At 44.5% G+C, this 16,015-nt stretch overlaps 1 long non-coding RNA gene across 1 annotated transcript; it reads left to right on the forward strand.

The window, feature by feature from the left end:
• Positions 1–12,410: 12,410 nt before the first annotated feature.
• Positions 12,411–15,463, forward strand: LOC142853760 (uncharacterized). The gene is made up of 3 exons (XR_012911253.1): positions 12,411–12,468; positions 14,497–14,544; positions 15,113–15,463. It is a non-coding gene; the product is annotated as an uncharacterized LOC142853760 (long non-coding RNA).
• The last annotated feature ends 552 nt before the right edge of the window (positions 15,464–16,015 follow it).

The following is a 16,015-nucleotide window of genomic DNA, read 5'->3' on the forward strand; positions in this document are numbered from 1 at the left end:
CAGCACTAGTGAGGCAGAGGCAGGCGGATCTCTGTGAGTTCGAGGCCATCCTGGTCTACAAGAGCTAGTTCCAGGACAGGAACCAAAAGCTACGGAGAAACCCTGTCTCGAAAATCAAAAAAAAAATGTATGTAAGATTGAGAGAGACAGAAAGAAGAAAGTGTATAGACAGTTGTAAATGAAAATAAATAGTTTTTAAAAATAAAGCAAAGTTTTCAAAGAGACAGAGTACAGACAGTTATAGATTAAAGGAGTAAAGAAAAATAAGCCACATAAAGATAAAATACACACAGAGTCTGAATTGTGTGTATTATTGTGTTTTCTTTGAATTTTTTGACTGTGATGAGCTAAGTACAGAGAAGTATTTCATTGCATGGGCTAAACCAACATATATACTGTAAAGGTATCTTGACTTCAAAATTTGGTTCTAAGGATATGTGGCTTTGGAAAAGAGGTTCTGCTTTTGTTTCCACAGAGGATGAGAACCTGTGGATTCCTTCCATGCCAATGTGGTTTGATGGACCAAGATCTTCTAAAGGTCACAATAAACACCCCCAAAATTACTTCACTCAACAAAAAGCAGGAAGCAGTTTGGAGAGAATTAAGCCCAAATTCCCAAATATTGTTTATAAATGTTTGTTTACATTTCAAGGGGGATATGCTATTGAGATTTGCATTGGTATGGATCTTGGTCTTTTGATATAAATTTTAGGTCAATTTTGTTATATGTATATTTTTGCTCTTGTTTAATGTTTGTGCAGCTCATTTAAAAATGTAGTGTATAATTAAGTGCAGGTTAATAGATAATCATTTATAATAGTCAAGCTTGTAGTCATGTTAGTTAGGTTTTCTAGATGTACAGAGATATATTTCGGAGAAATAGTTAATCTCCAAACCTTTCAAAGACCTAGGGAATATGACATTTAAGATGTTTTAAGAAGTTACAGGTGTGAGCCACTACATGTGGCAGGACTTTTTGTCTTTATACATCACCCAGCCTCACATAGTTTCTCAGAGCAACAGGATATGGACTAACTTGCAGAACTTAGAGATTTATCTACATCACGTTTCATTTGTCACATTAGCTGTGTCTATGATAGAATTGTACCCACTTCTATGCTGTGGGATGCCCTTCTGTACGCTGTGAATATATGTGCTCTCATTGGTTGATAATAAAAGCTGCTTTGGCCTATAGCAAAGCAGGATATAGCTAGATGGGAAAGTCAAACTGAATACAGGGAGAGAGAAGGATGGAGTTGAGAGAGGCGGGAGCCGGCTGCCCATACGGCAAAATGCCAGCAGATGAATAGATACAATACATAGATGAATAGAAATGGGTTAATTTAAATGTAAGATCTAGTTAGTGATAAGCCTAAACTATAACCCGAACATTCTATAACTAATATTAAGCCTCTGAATGATTATTTAGAAATGACTGTGGAACAGGGCGGGACAGAGAAACTGTCATTTACACTTCTAGAACAGTTTGACTTACTCAGTCCTAATGCTTAAAGGTTTAGGATCTGTAGACAGATCTGTGTTTAAAACCTGGAGTCAAGTTTAAATTATGATATTGATGAACTCTCTAAGCCGCCATTTTATCTATAGAATTGACTAAGACATAAGAATAATGATGAGTTTGCAGACATAAATGAACACATGAAAATGTGATGATACGTTATGGCTGCTACTATAAATATAATAAAAACTCAAAAAGAACAAGAGAGGAAAGTAGGTGTTATTGAGTGGTAAGACCTCCCTCCTAAATCCAGAAAGACCTCATCCTTTCTAGAATATACTGCTTAGGAATGCTAAATCATTGCCCGTTTAATTGCCAAAAACAAGCTAAAGAGGTTGTGAAAGATGTCTTCATCGAGTTTCTCTACCCAGAGCATGGCTTACATCTTTGGCTGCTGTGGAAGGCCAACCCACCTTTTAAAAAAATGTTTATTGAGCCGGGCGATGGTGGCGCACGCCTTTAATCCCAGCACTCGGGAGGCAGAGGCAGGCGGATCTCTGTGAGTTCGAGACCATCGTCCAGGACAGGCTCCAAAGCCACAGAAAAACCCTGTCTCGAAAAACCAAAAAAAACAAAAAATGTTTATTGTATGCTTGTGGGTGTCTTGCCTGTATGTGTCTGTGTAGTACAGGCATGCAGTGCCATAAGAGGCCAGAAGAGGGCACCAGATCACACGGAACTGGACTCAGAGGCACTACAGGTGCCGGGAATTGAGCCCAAATCCTCTGCAAGAGCAGCCAGTGCCTTTCACAGCCGAGTCTTCCTTTCAGCCTCAGACCTTTCTGTTTTGTTTTTGAGACAGGACCTCACTATGTAGCCCTGGCTGGCCTGGTACTCACAGAGCTCCGCCCGCCTCTTGATTGCTGAGACTAAGAGTGAGCACTCTGGACAGCCACCTCGGCTTCCGTCTGACAGAGCTGTACCCGTGGGTTACGTGGTTTCTGGTCCCTCTTCAGAGGATGTTGTGTAGCGCCACCCTCTGAGGAAAGCAGCCACCAAAAGGGGGAAAATATCTAAAACTATATATTTTTAAAGACTTAAAAAAATTAAAGGTAAAATGTAGTTATTTTTACTTAAGATAGTTCCCCATCTTGAACACATTTACATTTTTTTCTTCCCCCATTGGAAGGCCATTTCCGGAAAACAAAACATTTAGAAGATTTAAGCGTCAGATGCTTTCCGAGGCTATCTTGTGATCCATCCGTTTACTGCTTGTTAAATTACCAGCCCCAAGGAACTGGCTTAAACAGGAATGCTCAGCCTGGGTCTTCTCTTCTGATTTACCCCATGGATGAACTGAGAATGAATTAAAGACAGTCAGAGTTGACATGTGTGCTGAGACCCTGAACAGCAGAGAGGCCACATTGTCCACTGCCGTGACCACACACAGGGCCTGTACCCATTCCTCAGGGGAATGATTCATCCGGAATCTCCGGTGGTTGGGAGCAAAGGCTGCAGTAGAATTTGGATGTGGGGCTTCCCCTCCAGTGCTCTCTTCTGCCTTGCTTCTTTTGTTTGTTTTCTGTTGGTTTGTTTGCTTGATTTATCTTTTTATGACAAGACCTCCATATGTAGCCCAGCCTAGACTGGAACTTCATATTAGACCAGGCCTTGAACTCGTAGAGATCTGCCTGCCTTTGCCTCCCGAGTGCTGAGGTTAAAGGAGTGCTCCTCCATGCCTGATACCAGCTTCTCTTGTTTTTAAATCCTTCCTACCCTCTTCTTTTCTTCCATTTTCTTCTTCTTTTGCTTGTGTGTATATAGTTTGTCTGCAGAGGCATGTATCAATGTTTGCATGCATGTGGCACATGTGCATGTGGAGGGCCAGAGGTTGACATCAGGTAATGAAGAGTATTAAAACTGCCCATTCTATAATCACAAACACTACAACCTGGATGGCCCCGGAAAACATTATGGTAAAGGAGAAGTGGTCAGCACTGTCTGAGTCCTTCTATGCAGAATACTCACAACAGAGACAGAATAGTGTTGGCTTGGGGTTAGGCATGGAGAGATGGTCGTATAAAGATGTCCTTGCTACTGCTGCGACACTATGGTTATAGACCCTGGCAGCTCAAGGAAAGGAGGACAATTTCAGCTCATGGCGCTCAGTCCATCATGTGGGGGAAGCTTCAGTCCATCCTGGTGGGGAAGGTGCAGCAGGGTTTGTCGCAGTGGGTGTGTGCGGTAGAGACGTCTCCCATATGGGTAGACCAGGAAGCAGAGAGTAACTGGAATCAGGATCTGGGTCAGGGCCTTCAAATTCTGGTCTCTAGTGACCTGCTTCTGCCCGCCAGGCCTCACCTCCAAAACGTGGACAACAAACGTGTTTTAGCCTGACACTGGGTGCGGGGGATGCAGATATATGACGTATATCAGTTCCTTCATTGGGTGATGGAGTCTTCTGGAACTGGATTGCAGTGAGAGATGAACAAAATCATGGCTGTAAAGTCACTAGTGGAAATTTTATGGTGATTGTATCTTTTTTAAAAATTTGGTTTTATTTTTACAAATTATGTACATGTGTCTGTGCTCATGAGTGTAGGTATCCATGGAGGCCAGAAGAGGGCAGCAGAACCTCTGGATCTGGGGTCACAGGTGATTGTGAGTCACCCAGTCCTGGGCTGGGAACTCAAGTTCTCTGGAAGAGTACATGCTCTTAACCACTGAGCCATCTCTGAAGCCCAGCACTCAGGAGGCAGAGGCAGGCAGATCTCTGTGAGTTGGAGGCCAGCCTGGTCTACACAGAGAGACCTTGTCTCGAAACCAAAAGGGAAAAGAGATTTTTCCCCTGCCCCTATTTGTGTGTGTGTGTGTGTGTATGCAGGTGACCATAGAAACCAGAAGAGGGTGTCAGATCTCTTGGAGCTGAAACCACAGGCAGTTGTGAGCCACCCAGTTTATACTGGTTGGTTTTGTGTGTCAACTGTCACAAGCTAGAGCCATCAGAGAGAAAGGAGCCTTGGTTGAGGAAACGCCTCCATGAGATCCAGCTGCAAGGCGTTTTCTCATTTAGTGATCAATGGAGGAAGGCCCAGCCCATGGTGGGTGGAGCCATTCCTGCACTGGTGGTCCTGGGTTCTATAAGAAAGCAGGCTGAACAAGCTGTGGGAAGCAAATCATTAGGCAGCTTCCATCCATGGCCTCTGCATCAGCTCCTGCCTCCAGGATCCTGCTCTGTTTGAGTTCCTGTCCTGACTCCCTTCAGAGATGAACAGCAATGCTGAAGTGTAAGCCAAGTGAACCCTTTCCTCCCTGACTTGTTTCTTGGTCATGGTGTTTACCACAGCAATAGAAACCCTAAGACACAGCTGTAGTGCTAGGAACTCAGGTCCTCTTCAAGAACAGAGAACAGTATGTATTCTTAAACACTATGCTCTTGGGCCCCGATGCTGAACTTCTGATCTATTTTTGCCTCCTCCTCTGGAGTGCTAGGATTACAGGTATGCGCTATCATGCCCAGCTTGTGCAGTTCTTGGGGATCAAACACTGGGTTCTGTATATGCGGCAAGCGCTTTGCTAGCTGAGCTGTAGCCCCAATCCTCTAATAGATGCCCCAGTTTACTCTCGGGTTTGTTATTACGAGCAATGCTTCCTTCCTTTTACACACATACAGACTTTGTATAGATTTTCAGTGAACATCCTGCTAGCGCACTCTGTTCATTTTTCCTCCTAGTGTGGTTCTTCACTGGTCTCTTTCATATTGATTTACTATGATTCTTTATATGTGTTTTAACAATTTGTCCATGTCTATAGTATAAGTTGCAAGCATAGTTTCCCAGTTTGCCATTTGTTTCTCTGTATTACATTGGCTTATCTTCAAATGTCTTTAAAGCCTTTTTGTTTGTTTTAAGACCTGGTCTGGCAACATAGACCAAACTGGTCTCGAATTCATGGTTGTCCTCCTATGTCTGCCTCTGAGTTCTGGGATTACAGACACATGGCACCATGCTGTCTTAACACCTTTGATGGGACCAGAGAGATGGCTCAGTGAGTAGCTGGACCTACTTCTATACTGCGTATGGCCTGTAGAGGTTCTAGTCACCCACAGCCACCAGTCTCCTGCAATTGATGAGCCTTAGAGTGTATTCAGTATCTGGTTGGGGCTATCTCAGTACCTGGTTGGGCTATCTCAGTATCTGGCTAGGCTATCTCAGTATCTGGTTGGGGCTATCTCAGTATCTGGTTGGGCTATCTCAGTATCTGGTTGGGCTATCTCAGTATCTGGTTGGGCTATCTCAGTACCTGGTTGGGCTATCTCAGTATCTGGCTAGGCTATCTCAGTATCTGGTTGGGGCTATCTCAGTATCTGGTTGGGCTATCTCAGTATCTGGTTGGGCTATCTCAGTATCTGGTTGGGCTATCTCAGTATCTGGTTGGGCTATCTCAGTATCTGGTTGGGCTATCTCTTTCACACTAGTCACCATCTCAGACTTTTTCTGGTTATTTTTGTTTATTTACTTGAATGGGTCTTAAAACTTTTTTTTTCAGAGAGGGCATTAGCAACTTTGTCAAGATGAGTTTCAACTGAGCTGGAGGGATGGCTCTGTCATTAAGAGTTCTGGCTGCTTTTCCAGAGGGCCTGGGTTTGATTTCCAGCGTCCATATGGAAGCTCACACTATTTACAACTCCAGTTCCAGGGAAACCAATGCCCTCTTCTGGTCTCTGCAGGTGCCAGGCACACATGTGGTGCACAGACATACGTGCAGGAAAATACCCATAAACATAAAATAAGGTGACTTAAACAGCCAGGCAAGTTGGCACACACCTTTAAAAAATGAAGTTAAATTTATGAATTGACTTACAGAGAACAGACTTTTTTATGATTTATTTATTTATGTATGTATACAGTGTTCTATCTGTATGCTTGCTGGCCAGAAGGGGGCACCAGATCTCATTACAGATGGCTGTGAGCCACCATGTGGTTGCTGGGAACTAAACTCAGGACCTCTGGGAGAGCAGTCAGTGCTCTTAACCTCTGAGCCATCTCTCCAGCCCCCAGAGAACAGACTTTAAATTTTTAGTTTTTATGTCTGTGAATGTTTTGCCTGTGTATACAACTGTGTACTATGTACGTGCAGTGTCCATGGAAGCCAGGAGAAGCATCAACTCTCTGAGGACTGGAGTTCCAGACAGTTGTGAGCCACCATGTGGGTGCTGGGACTCAAACCCAGGTCCTCACTAAGAGCGGTCGATGCTCTAACCAATGAGCCAGTGATACAGCCCCAGATAACAGACTTTTGTAGCTTTAATGCTTACAACCCAATAATAGCATCGGTATGTCAGTTCAGCTGTTTGAGCTCCATGGTCGTGTTTTGAAATTGTCTGCATATGTGCCTGTTTCTTTTAAAACTTGTTCTCATTAAGTCATTGTTTGCCGTTGCTGTTTCTGTGTTGGTACAGATGGGGACTTCTTTTCCATTTTATTTTCTCCCCCAACATAATATTTTTATTTATTTGAGAATTTCATACAATACATCCCACCACACATTGCTCCCAGGTCCACCCTCCCACCCTTGTGCCCCACCCCCAAAATAAGAAGAGAAAAAAGAAGGGAAAAGAAAAAGTAAAGAAAATAAAAGACACCCCCCCCCATTCAAGTCCGGTTTGTGTTTCCCATATACTCACTGGAGCATGGTTAAACCCCCAGTGGCCAGCCCCTTAAAAAAAATTGAGTCCTTCCCCACCCCCAGCCAAAAGCCATCAACCCCAAAGAGCTACACCTCATTGTCTTTATCATAATTTTTTTTCAAGATCTGTGTAGCATAGGGTTTCTCTGTGTAGTCCTGGCTGTCTTGGAACTTGCTCAGTAGACCAGGCTGGCCTGGTACTCACAGAGATCTGCCTGCTTCTGCCTCCTGTGTGCTAGGATTTAAGAGCCACCACCCCTGGCTCTTTGGCACACATTTTAAGGACTCTCCTCTATAGCTTCATTGATTCTACTGCAAAAGAAGCTTCCTTACCTATAGCAGCCAATGGATCATGGATTTCCACATGGTCTCCAGAGGCAGCTCAGACCACGGAGATCAACATGGTTTTTGGCATCAGTACAGATTACAGATATCAACATGGCCACCAGTTGCAGTACTGGACACGGACTTCAACATGAGTTCCGGTGGTAGCCCTGGACACAGACTTCAGCATGAGCTCCAGTGGTAGCCCTGGACACAGACTTCAGCATGAGCTCCGGTGGTAGCCCTGGACACAGACTTCAGCATGAGCTCCGGTGGTAGCCCTGGACACGGACTTCAGCATGAGCTCCGGTGGTAGCTGTGGACACGGACTTCAGCATGAGCTCCGGTGGTAGCTGTGGACACGGACTTCAGCATGAGCTCCGGTGGTAGCTGTGGACACGGACTTCAGCATGAGCTCCGGTGGTAGCTGTGGGCACGGACTTCAGCATGAGCTCCGGTGGTAGCTGTGGACACAGACTTCAGCATGAGCTCCGGTGGTAGCTGTGGACACGGACTTCAGCATGAGCTCCGGTGGTAGCCCTGGACACGGACTTCAGCATGAACTCCGGTGGTAGCCCTGGACACGGACTTCAGCATGAGCTCCGGTGGTAGCCCTGGACACGGACTTCAGCATGAGCTCCGGTGGTAGCCCTGGACACAGACTTCAGCATGAGCTCCGGTGGTAGCCCTGGACACGGACTTCAGCATGAGCTCCGGTGGTAGCTGTGGACACGGACTTCAGCATGAGCTCCGGTGGTAGCTGTGGACACGGACTTCAGCATGAGCTCCGGTGGTAGCTGTGGACACGGACTTCAGCATGAGCTCCGGTGGTAGCCCTGGACACGGACTTCAGCACAACTCACAGTGGCAACATCGACCACAGAATTCCCTTGAGGAGACAAACCAGAACCTTAACCACTCTTCCTCTTGCTGCTGCTAGGAGTCAGAGTGACTTGTGACTGGGCGGTATGCTCCGAGGGAAGGACTCACTCAAGCCCCTGTGTTGTCAGGCTTTCTGTCCTGCCCAGTCCTTGTTCTGCCTGGTTCCCACAGTCATTAAGTCCCAAATAAATCACACAGAGGTCTACATTAATCATAAATTGATTGGCCCACTAGCTCAGGCTTCTTATTAACTCATAACTTATAATTAGCCCATTATTCTAGTATATGTTAGTCACATGGCGCAGTACCTTTTTCAGCAGCGTAGTCACATCTTGCTTCTTCTGTGTCTGGACAGGAGTGCAGAGGGAGCTTCCCTCTTCCCAGAATTCTCCTGTTCTCATTGACCTGCCTCTACTTCCTGCCTGGCTATTGGTCAATCAGCATTTATTTAACACATAATTGACAGAATATAGACAATTGTCCCGCACCAACCCCAGCTGCTGGTCCTCACCGCACCACCTGTTGTGCTAGCCCCCCAGGTATGACCATCAAGCTTGCATCCTGGGCAACGCCTCCATTTTATTATTTTTAACTAGTGTTGTTTTAGCTGTTTGCCACTTGAGGAACTAATAGGATTCTCTTATTTTACAAATTTTCAGTAATATTGTGTCGTCGCTTGCTTTTTGTTGCTGTGATAAAGCTGGGGGAGGACAGGGTTTAACTGACTCACAGATCACAATTCATCATCAGGGGAGCCATGGCAGGAGCCGCAGGCGGGCACTTGAAGCAGAACCCATGGCAGAACGTTGTACTCTATTCCACTAAGGCTCATATTCAGCTACCGTTCTTATATAGTCCAGGCCCACCTAGGAATGGTACCACCAACAGTGCGCTGTTGGTCCTTCTAAATCAATTAACAGTCAAGAAAATGCCCCAGAGACAAGCCCACAGGCCAACTGAGGCAGGCAGTTCCTTCGTGAAGGCGCTTTCTTGTCAAGTTGACAACCAAGATCAGTCATCAATCAAAATAAAACAAAACAAAACAAATTTACTGTGTGTGTGTGTGTGCGCGCGTATGTGCGTGTGTGTGTGTGTGTGTGTGCGTATGTGCGTGTGTGTGTGTGTGTGTGTGTGTGTGCGCGTATGTGCGTGTGCGTGTGTGTGCGTGTGTGTGTGTGTGTGTGTGTGCATTCAAGAGCAGGCTACAGCAGGAATGTGGAGGACAGGCATACTCCTCTCCCCAGTGTGTCCTAGAGATCAAACTCAGGTTATCAGACTTGGTGGCAGGTGCCTCTTTTTGCCCATTGAATCTTCTCAACAGCCCCTTCAGTGACTCTTAAACATAAAACTATCCTATTTGAAAATAGTTATGGCTTTACCATCTCTTTTCCATGTGTGTGTGAAGGTCTCAGGCTGGCACTGACTCTGCTGTGTAAGTAAGGATGACTTATATTTCTGATCGTCCTGTATATTCCTCCTGAGTACTGAGGTCACAGTTGTGTATCGGTATCGCCATGTGTAGTTGCCAGGGTGCTAGGGTTTGAGCCAGAGCTTCCTGCAGGCCGGGCCAGCTCTCTGTGAACGGAGCTCCATTCTCAGCTCTTCTCTTTTTTTTTTAAAAAAAAGATTTATTTATTTATTTATTTATTTATTTATTTACTTACTTATTATACACACAGTGTTCTGTATGCATACCAGAAGAGGGCACCAGATCTTATCATAGATGGCTGTGAGCCACCATGTGGTTGCTGGGAATTGAACTCAGGTCCTCTGGAAGAGCAGCCAGTGCTCTTAACCTCTGAGCCATCTCTCCAGCTCCCCTCAGCTCTTCTCTTACACTGTTATACTTTCCCTCATCGTTTGCATCTGTGAGCAGCTCAGGTGGTGTTTTCATTAATGGCGGTAAGGACGGTCTAGTCTTGCTTTAGCATGATACTCCCACCGTTTCCACCAGGACTGATTCTGGGGGCTGGAGAGGTGACTCAGCGTCGAGAATATCAGCTGCTTTTCCGGAGGGGTTGCATTTGGCTCCACATCCGGCAGCTGATGTCTGCCCAGAGCTCCAACTCCAGGGCATTTGACACCCTCTTGGCCTCCTGAGAGCACTGCACTCCAATATGCATGCACATGTACACTAGTACTCATGTGCACACACACATGCATGCATGTGCACACACACACTCCTATATACATGCACATGTACACTAGTACTCATGTGCACACAGGCATGCATGCATGTGCACACACACTCCTATATACATGCACATGTACACTAGTACTCATGTGCACACAGGCATGCATGCATGTGCACACACACACTCCTATATACATGTACACTAGTACTCATGTGCACACAGGCATGCATGCATGTGCACACACACTCCTATATACATGCACATGTACACTAGTACTCATGTGCACACAGGCATGCATGCATGTGCACACACACACTCCTATATACATGCACATGTACACTAGTACTCATGTGCACATGGGCATGCATGCATGTACACACACATACAAACACACCCACACTCCTATATACATGCACATGTACTCTAGTGCTCATGTATACACAGGCGTGCATGCACATGCGCACACACACACACTCCTATATATATGCACATGTACACTAGTACTCATGTGCACACAGGCATGCATGCACACACACACTCCTATATACATGCACATATACTCTAGTGCTCATGTACATGCAAGCATGCATGCACATGCACACACACACTCCTATATGTATGCACATGTACTCTAGAGCTCATGTACATGAAGGCAGGCATGCACACGCACACACACATGCATGCGTGTGCGCACACACTCCTATATACATGCACATGTACTCTAGTGCTCATGTGCACACAGGCAACATGCACACACATGCACACACGTGCACACACATGCACACACACAAACAAATAATAAAATCAATCAAAATAAAATACATTTTGGAGCTGGATCGATGGCTACGCAGTTAGAAGCACCTACTGCTCTTCCAGAGGACCTGGGTTCAGTTCCCAGCACTCACAGACAGCACACAACTGTCTGTACCTCCAGGGGATCATCTTCTGACATTGGCAGGCACCAGGTATACATGTGGTGCAGACATACATACAGGCAAAACACCCATACATGTAAAATAACAATAAAAATATTTAACATACAAATAGAGTCTGGTTTTAGACTAATAAGCACATATAAGGAAGTTGTGCATATTTCATTGGGATTTTCTTAAATCAGGATAGTTTCCTCCAAATAACTGGTTAATATCAACTAATATCAAACTGTTTTTCTCTTAAGACATTAATACACCAAGATTCCATCAGTTTGTGTGCTTGTTTTGAGTACCTTGCTATGTAGCCCAGGCTGGCCTCTGACTCACTGTGCTTACTCTGGCTCAGCTTTCCAGGCCCTGGATCTAAGCAGGAATCACCCACCACACCTGGCGGCAAAACGCCCAGACTTTGTTAGTGGCCACTCTTCTCACTCATTTACCAAAACTCATGGTTCTTTTGTGGCCATTCCCCTCAGTGCCATTTATTTGCATTTTATCTAATGTTTTTCCATTGACATTTATAAGTAAGGCTGCTCTTTTGGTTCTCTTTGTGCAGTCTTTGAGGTTTGGGTATCAAAGTTACACCTGCTCTGGAGTCATTTAAAAATAAATTGTCTGGGGTTTCTCAGAAAACACAGGCTGTGTGAGTTAGGTCACAAGCCAACGTGAAGGCCAGTTTGTGGTTATACATTTTCAGGTGGTATTTTTATTTGCACCTAACTACCACAAAGATTAAAGTAACAGGTTTTAATAGTGACACCCCACCCCCAGCTCTTGACTGTGATCAAACACAGGATCTTGCATAGCCTAGACACATCCTCTAACACAAGCTACACCCCAGTCAGTGCTCTTGCTGGGCTGAAGTGGGATTCCCCTCCTTATGTTGTGAATTTTTTTTATTACTGGTGGTTAATAAAGCAGCTATTTTGGCCTGTGGCAGGGCAGAATATAGGTAGGCAGGAAAACTAAATTGAATACAGGGAGAAAGAAGGTGAAGTCAGACAGACACCATGTAGCTGCTGAAGGAAAAGATGCCAGAACCTTACTGGTAAGCCACAGCTCATGGCAATACACAGATAAATAGAAATGGGTTAATGTAAGATGTAAGAGCTAGCTAGGAATATGAGCCATCAGCCAAACAGTGTTGTAATGAGTATGGTTTGTGTGTGATTATTTGGGTCTGAGCAGTCAGGAAATAAACATGCAGTCTCATAGCACACTGGACTTTGCTCCTTCATCCTTAGACACATCTTCTAAACAAGCTACTGCCAAGCACTTGTCCTAGGCTTTGCTCTTTTATCCCTTGGTGTGTTAGCTGTGTGTGCATTTCCTGGCCATCTCTCCATCTTCAGAGGAATTTCCTGGAAAGCCTGTGAAAATGAAAACACAGAGCCAGAGAAGCTGCCACCCCAGCTTTTCCTCAGTGTGTTAATCTTCCATGCATTGCTTCTCAGATGCTGGTGACTTCTTTCAATTCATTTAAAAGTGTATATTTTTATATTGAAAGCAAATCTGTTTTTCCTTGCCTTGCATCCAGAAAGTTATTAGCATACAAGGTCTCTTCCATACCTAAAAACAGTTGTGATGACTCATGATGTGAAATACTGGCATATTTGGCAACGCTAAAGTAGTTGAAACTGCATGCCTTGAGTGTAAAAGTAGGTAAATAGGTTATGGTGTGGAGTGGAGGCCAAAGAACTGGACTTGCATGTGTACAAAATGAGTTCTAAGAGCTGGGCAGCGGTGGTGCATGTTGTGGAATAGAATATTTGTTTAACTATGTAAAAATGTGTTGCATCTGTTTCACCATGCCTGCCTAAGACACCAGATTGGTCTAATAAAAAGCTGACAGCCAGTAGCTAGGCAGTAGAGGGATGGGCAGGGCTGATGGGCAGAAACAATGAGCAGGAAGAGGAATCTAGATTCCAGAGAGAATGAGGGAGAAAGAGCGGGAGCTGCCGAGGGTCAACCAGCCAGGCAGCCACCAACCAGCCAGATTGGAGGAAAGAGGAAAGTAGAGCATACAGAATAAAAGCAAGGTAAAAAGTCCTGGGGCAAAAAAGCAGAAAAACAGGTTAAATTAAGTTATAAGTTCTAGTGGGAAAATGTTGTGAAATAGCCTTTTTGTACACTGTGAAGGTTTGTCACTCGGATTGGTTTAATAAAAAGCTGAACGGCTAATAGCTAAGCAGGAATTTTGGGGCAGAGAGGCAGAGAGTCGCCAGCCAGAGATGGAGGAAGCAGGAAAGCAGTGTGGCAGTAAAGATTATAAAGCCACGAGGCAGACAGTAAAATAATAGAAATGTGTTAATTTAAGTTATAAGCGCTAGTTAGAAACAAACCTAAACTATCATTTGAACTTTCATAATTAATAATAAGTCTCCACATTGTGATTTGGGAGCTGACAGGAGAGACAGAAAAATCCACCCACAGGACAAGCATAAGATAAGGCTGAGCTGAGCATTCTTAACTAATAATCAGTTCCTGTGTCATTATTTGGGAGATGGTTGGTGGCTAAAGAGAAAGTCTGCTACAGCCACCTGCCTTTAATCCCAGCACTCTGGCTGCAGAGGCAGATGGAGCTCTATGAATTTAAAGCCAGGCTGGTCTATAGAGCAAGTTTCAGAATAGCCAGGGCTATACAAAGAAACTCTGCCTTGAAAAACTAATAAATAAATAAACAAACAGAAAGAAAGAAAGATAGATAGATAGATAGACAGACAGACAGACTGATGATAGATAATTTGAAAAATGAATGGTAGGGAATGGCTAAGATGGCTCTGTGGTTAGGAGCACTTGCTGCTCTAGCAGAGGACCTGGGTTCAGTTCCCAGCACCCATCGATGGCTTATGATCATCTGTAACTCCAATTCCAGGGCATTTAATGTCCTCTTCTGGTCCCAAGGACACTGACACAGTGGTACATGGGCAAACATTCAGGAAAACACTCATATACATAAAATAAAAACTTGCTGTAGGAAATCCAACAGCCAGTGGCCTTTAAGTTACCTGCCCACTTGGGTGTGGCCTCTTATACCATAAATGTGGGTGTAAAGCAAGCGTTCTCTCTCTTCCAGCTGCTGGATTTGGTTCCTGTTCCCCGTTTGTGCAGAGGACTGTGATCTGTGAGTCTACTCCTTATATAAATAACCCTTTATTATACTCAATTCTGAGATAGTGTGGGATTTCTTTTTAGTGTCCATCTTCAAAAACTGAGAAATTATTTTCAGAAATAAATGTTAGCAAGGAATATTGGCATGATCTCACACTCAGTGGTATTGACATAAAAGGTATTTACCAATACACTTACTATTAATTTTTTTTTTTAGGTTTTTTTCGAGACAGGGTTTCTCTGTGGTTTTGGAGCCTGTCCTGGAACTAGCTCTTGTAGACCAGGCTGGTCTCAAACTCACAGAGATCCGCCTGCCTCTGCCTCCCGAGTGCTGGGATTAAAGGCGTGCGCCACCACCACCTGGCTACTATTAATTTTTGTTTAGTATTATAAATGCATTTCTTAGTAGTAGATTATTGGGAATAATAATGCTGTAATTCATGCCATTTTCAAAATTGACTCAAAATAGATTAAATGAGTAAACTTTGAAAAATCTCCAAGTCACAAAATTATTCAATAAATAAGAAGGTGAACCCAAAGAAAAACATATAGGCATCCTCCTGAATATTAACCTTTATCAGGCGATGAAAGGAGACAGAGACAGAGACCCACATTGGAGCACCGGACTGAAATCTCAAGGTCCAAATCAGGAGCAGAAGGAGAGAGAGCATGAGCAAGGAACTCAGGACCGCGAGGGGTGCACCCACACACTGAGACAATGGGGATGTTCTTTCGGGAACTCACCAAGGCCAGCTGGCCTGGTTCTGAAAAAGCCTGGGATAAAACCGGACTTGCTGAACATAGCGGACAATGAGGACTACTGAGAACTCAAGAACAATGGCAATTGGTTTTTGATCCTACTGCATGTACTGGCTTTGGGGGAGTCTAGGCAGTTTGGATGCTCACCTTACTAGACCTGGATGGAGGTGGGTGGTCCTTGGACTTCCCACAGGTCAGGGAACCCTGATTGCTCTTCGAGCTGATGAGGGAGGGGGACTTGATGGGGGGAGGGGGAGGGAAATGGGAGGCGGTGACGGGGAGGAGGCAGAAATCTTTAATAAATAAATAAAAATAAATAAAATAAAATTATTCAATAGAAGTATAATGTTTATAATCAGTGAGAAGGGCAGAACCATGGTACAGGAGAATTGTCTGTATTCTGTCAATCATGTTATAAATAAACGCTGATTGGCCAGGCAGGAAATATAGGCAGGGAAAACCAGACAGGAAGTAGAAATGATGTAATGAGAACAGAATTCTGGGAAGGAGGAAGGAGGAAGCTGATTCCTCCCACTCCTACCCAGACCACCAAAGCAGCAAGATGTGATCTGGCCCACTGAAAGAAGGTACTGAGCCACATGGCTAACATAGATCAGAAAAATGGGTTAATCAAGATGTGAGAGTTAGCCAGTGAGAGGCTAGAGCTAATGGGCCAATCAGCTTTATAACTTATAGAGATCTATGTGTGATTTTCTTTGGGGCTA

Source organism: Microtus pennsylvanicus, chromosome 7 (assembly GCF_037038515.1).
Source record: "Microtus pennsylvanicus isolate mMicPen1 chromosome 7, mMicPen1.hap1, whole genome shotgun sequence".
Lineage (NCBI taxonomy): Eukaryota > Metazoa > Chordata > Mammalia > Rodentia > Cricetidae > Microtus > Microtus pennsylvanicus.